This window comes from Hipposideros armiger, unplaced genomic scaffold (assembly GCF_001890085.2).
Source record: "Hipposideros armiger isolate ML-2016 unplaced genomic scaffold, ASM189008v1 scaffold_563, whole genome shotgun sequence".
NCBI lineage: Eukaryota > Metazoa > Chordata > Mammalia > Chiroptera > Hipposideridae > Hipposideros > Hipposideros armiger.
The window spans coordinates 858,672-864,426 of NW_017731913.1; positions in this window are offsets into that span (position 1 = coordinate 858,672).

Sequence of the window (5,755 nt, forward strand, 5' to 3'; positions counted from 1 at the left end):
AGAAACTGGGAAAAGAACAAAGTAAATTCAAAGAAATAAGAAGGAAGGAAATAAAGAAAAGAAATCAATAATCTGGAGATTTAAAAAATAATAGAACTCACAACCTCAAAAAAACTAGTTCTTTGAAAAGATTAATGAGATACAGTCAGTGTTTCTTAATGGAGGTATATTTTGGACAGCACAATTCTTCACTGTATACAATTATCAGAAACTATGGGACCTCTGCATCCTCAGGCCCCAGGGAATTAAATGCCAACACACCCCTCCCCAAATCATGTGACACCAAAAAAGGAGGGATGTCTCTAAGTGTTTCCAATGGCTCCTTAAGGTTTCCACAGCCTTAGGTTGAGAACCATTGGCATGACAAACTCTGATGGAGGTAAAAAAATTTTTAAATAAAAGAATATGCAATTAAACAAAATACAAATTAAAAAAGGCGATACAAATAAGAGATTTTAAAAACCATAAAAGGAAATGCTATGGATACTCTATGAATGTACCAATATGTGAGTATATAAAGTATTACAACTAAGTAAAATCCAAACATTTCTCACCATCTCTACTGCTATCAGCCTAGCTGAAGCTAGCTAGCATTATCTTGAGTCTGGATTATTACAGTTAACTGGTCTCTATTTCTAGCCCTGTACCTCTTCCATCTATTGTCAACACAGTGGCCCAAGTGAGATCCGGTTACTTTCGGTCAGATGCTGCCACTCGGCTGTTGAAAACTCTCCAGTGGCTTCTCATTTTACTCTAAGTAAATAAAAACCAATGCTTTCACAATGACTTCCACGGACCCATGTGACGTGGCCCCGTGTTATCTTATTCACCTCATGTCCTATTTACCACTCCTGCTCCTGCTTCCTCTTCTTAGCGACACCAGCCTCCTCACCGTTCTTTGAAAAGTCAGGCACACTCCTTCCTATCTCAGGGTATTTGCTATTCCCTCTGCCTGGAGTGTCCTTCCTTCCAGATTTCTGCATGGTCTACTTTGTTTGGGTCTTTGCTCAAATACCAATCTTCTCAGTAAACCCTTTTTTGTTACCCTATTTAAAATTACAGTGTTGTCATTTTTACATTTCTCTGGTTTGTTTTACTTTTTGGCACATAATATAGTTTGTATAACACATTATTTATTTATATTATTTATATTGTTTATTATCTGTCTCCCCGGTAGAATTCAAGCTCTGTAAGGGAAGAAACTTACGTTTCCTTTTTATGTTTTGTATCCTGGCCCAAGTAAGGGCTCAGTAAATTATACATATAAAATGAACAAAAACACAATTTTGGTGCTTACTTTAGCAGCACAAAAATTGGAACCATACAAAGATCAGCATGGTCCTTGTGCAAGGATGATATGCAAATTTGTGAAGCGATATTTTTGTGGTAATCATTTCACAATGTTATATGTATTATCAAAACATCACACTGTACACCTTAAACATACACAATTTTTATCATTTTCATCTCACTAAAGCTGGAAAAAATAAGTAAAAAATACAACCAGAAAATAAAACACCCCACAATTTTGAAAACATGGATGAATTTTTGGAAATACAGAAAAATGCCATAATACAACAAAAAGGAAAATGTGAAAGGACAATTAAAAATTGAAAAGGTAATAAAAGTTCTTTCACATAAGTCNTGAGAATAATGTATAAACCGTAATTCAGTCAACATTTTTTAAATTTGAAAGACAGCTAGTTATTTTTAACACCTATGCTACTAAGAAAATAAATGTTGTAACCTGCTGCCATAGACTTGGAATATCCTTAATAAATATTCATTGTTGTAGAAAGGAAAACAAACCAGAAGAAAAAATTTGGAAAAATAAACAGGAATATGGCTATAGAAAATTATTGGTTTGTTTGTATTCGCTACCAGTTCTCAAAAACTACAGAAACTTTTGGCTTTAGTTCTTGATTGAACACATACTATTAATCTCTATCCCTTTAAAATGAAGTCTTGAAAAACTGTATTACTTTTCCATGCGAAAACGAAATTATCTCGGCATTAGTGAAATAGTGAGTGAATATGATGAAATTACAAGTCATGGACAATAATAAGCTGAGTCTGGGTTCCTTTTTCTATAAATTGGGGATAATAGCACCTGTCTTGTGAGGATAGGTTAATATGCTAGGGACCTATCAGAGTGCTCAGCACATAGTAGTCTCTCAGCAAAGGCTAGCTATTGCTGCTCTTACAAACCTAGGGATTTGTTGGCCTCACAGCATATGGCTGGTCACTCCAGTCTCCTTAGGAGGCTGGGTTCTGGTGGACATCTAGAACATATGATGAAGAAAGAAAATGGAAAGGTGCATAAGGAAAAAATGCAGACGCACAAGCAAAGTCAATACTTATAAACACCCTACAAACGGGAAAATAATGGCAAGGGTGGGAACGTGGCTAGCCTCCTGGAAAGCGGTAGATAGCTTCTCCCACTCCCTACTCTCCCCCTCCAGCAGACATAACGAGGTTGGATGAGGCTCCTGGTCAGACAGGAAGGGATTACGAATGCAGAGTGGCAGGGGTGGATGGAGGTTTCTGAAATTTAGGGAACGCCCACTCGGGCTTGTGAGGAGGCTTTTGGGTTCCTTCCTGGGTATCAGTGTTAACTTCTATTTTGAGGCTAGAGAATACAGCACAAAAAACTGAAGCAGGAAGCTGGGGATTTAGGACTGAAGAGGCAAAACAAAAACAGAAAACGGCAGTAGAGGAGAAAAGATGGAAGAAATCCAGGTATAAGTTCTATCAGGGAGTAAATGGTATGCACTAGGCTTGACTGTCTTTTTTGCCTGTGGAACTGTGGAGGGTAATGAACCCTAAGCATATTCTAGATTTTTCTTCAAACATTATTTCTAACAAAAGTGTATTAAAAAAATGAAAAGATGGTATCAGTTTGAAACAAGAAAAATAAAACATTAATTGCCTTCCTAATCCAGTATCCCACTTTCTATTCCTATTCATATACTAAACATAAAAAATAAGTTTTCTATTTCATCAATTCCCAAATGACAACTCACTTTTAAAAAGTTACTGCAAGGGAAAAAAGAAAAAGGGGACTTTTTCTATGCCAACAGAAAACCTTATAGTTTGAAAACTGGATTATCACTTAACTGATAATCCCAGAGGAATCTAAGTACTAAAACGGCTGACACGAATTCACTTGTATTACTCTATATTTGTGCATAGCAAGCCACTACTTTAGCCATCAAAGATCAATTGATAACTATGGAAAATGAAAATAAAAAGGACATGCCTGATACAGTTCTAAAATAGTCACAAAACTTTTAGTTTTATAAACAAAACAGAAAGCTGTAATTCTCAAACTTCTGATGTTATTAAAGTCTTTTCAATTTAAAGTTATCCTCATAGAAAATTTTAACAACTTTTAACCAAAAACCATTACTTAAATTACGACTTAAGATCAGCTATAAGAAAGACACCTAAAAATGTCATAAAAACAAAAAGCATAACTTGCTCCTGAAAAAATCCTTCCTTTTCTCTTTTGGAACTAAGACCACCAGTATTTCAAGTCTTTCTACAAAAAATATACATAAAGCATTAGTGTGATTTTTTTTCTCAAAAATGAAGGAATTTGACTTTGATTACTTTTGATAAGTAAACTCTATGAATAAGATGCAATTTAAAATTTAAAAAATGTCAAAATTTTTAAATTTAATTTCATGAAATGAGAATGTCACTGCAAGCCCTGGATATACACATGGCATTGTGGATACACATTACTAGGGTATAAGCAGAAAAAAAAAAATAAATTAATGAAACATTTCAATGTTGCATATGTCAGAATAACGATCACAAAACAACCTTAAAATCATTAACTATATGGACTGAAAGTCATTAGTAGGGTAATTCCTCTCTCCCCTCCGCCAGGAAAAATGTGTTTTTGTTCCATCTTCACTGTAGACCTCAAAGAGTGTCTCCAAGGAATGAAATAAAGTTGGCTTGACCTTAGCTGACAAAAAGGCTTAAAATATTTTTCAGAGCTTAAAATTTTCAAAACCCAAATACAGTTTCCAAAACCAAAGAAGCAGCTGAACAAACTTTCAACTTCAGCCATTTAAAAGCCAAGATTTCTAAGGTTACCCGAAGAACCTCCCTCCACCTACTCCAATTACAACTTCAGCAGTTCCTAAGCACGGACGCAGTTGCTCACTCATTTCTAAACCTAGAAACTGCATTCCTTCTCAAAAGGAAAATCGTGACTAAGTGCCGAAGTCGTAGGAGAGTATGGGGTGTCCTGGAGGTCAACAGAAGCTCACATTCTGAGGGTGGAAGGACATGGTGTTACTAGGAGAAATCTGAGATTAAAGGGGAGAAGAATGACCCAGAAACGGCGGTGAAAGCAAGGCTATTGCTAAGCATGCTCTCCTTTTGCCACTGGGACAGGGATGGGTGTGAGGACTCAGACATACTGTGAAGGTCTCACATACTTCATTATCAAAGACTTAATGATACAGACTTATAATAGTGTCTGTTAATAAAGAGGCCTAGTTCTTATAATTCCAGAGCAAATAAGTGGTATCAGCATATTGTTTTGTAGTAGAGTAAGTCTTGCTGTCACCTACATATAAGATTATTTCACTAATTATTCCCAAAGAAACATACCTATACATTTCCGTTTTTAGAGAAGGGAGGTTGTTTGATTTATGCTAAGGTCTGAATTTAACTAAACTACATATTATGTCCTGTTGTCCATGTCTGAAGGTATGCTGTGCCTCTTTCGCTTTCCCTTCACTCTCTCAATGTGTATGTGTGCATATGTGTGTGTGTACATGTGTATGTACGCTTTTATCTGTGAAGTCTCCTTTCATCTAGAATAATGCTCCATCATTTTTTTTTCTTTCATGACATTGACACTTTTTCGGAATCCAGACTAACAACAGTCTTGCAAAAGTTTCCACAAGCTGGGTTTGTCTGGTTGTTTGCTAGTGATTAGATTCATGTTAACCATTTCTGGCAAGAGAACCATAAGGTCATGTGCCCTTCCCAGTGCATCACACATCAGGAGGCACATGTCAGTTTTTAAGCACAGATTTTTAAGGCACGGGGCCAGTTTCTTCATTAGATCTATGTGTTAGATAATTCTGGCAACAGTGTCAACATCTAGATGTTTTCCCAAATATTTCCAGCAAACTAGACCAAAAGAAAAGAATTTGTGTTTCTCTCTCTTTCTTAGATGTTCTTGACATAATGTTCTTAATCTCCCAATATATACAGGATAACATAGTAATAATCACTCTTACTTTGATTATCAGTCACCTCACTCTGTCAACTCATGATGGCATAAGCATTCACTGAAATAATTTGGTTGCAGGCATGCACTGACTAATTCATGATTCCAAACACAGTATTAAGAGAAACTCAGCAGCACATTAAGCTAGTAAATCATACAGAAGTAACTATGGATTTGCTATCACCCAAAAACGGTAACATAGTCTGCTTTTAGTTAAAGCTACTGACAAGGCATTATTCTTATTCCAAGTGCTATTTTAGAATTCCTGGCTTCAGACAGCATCTGACATGTCTTATAAGGTATGCAAAGTAAAGGAGAATGTACTTTTCCCTAAAGGAATCAGTACAACGATGAGTCAATAGGACCATCTTCCTTAGACTTATTAACTAAAATAAGGATTTCCCAAATTTGACTCTGTGGTTGAAAAAAAGGGGACATTTACGCTTACCTCATAGTGTAGTAAATATGTATTTGGTATGTTAAATAGTAAATACTTTT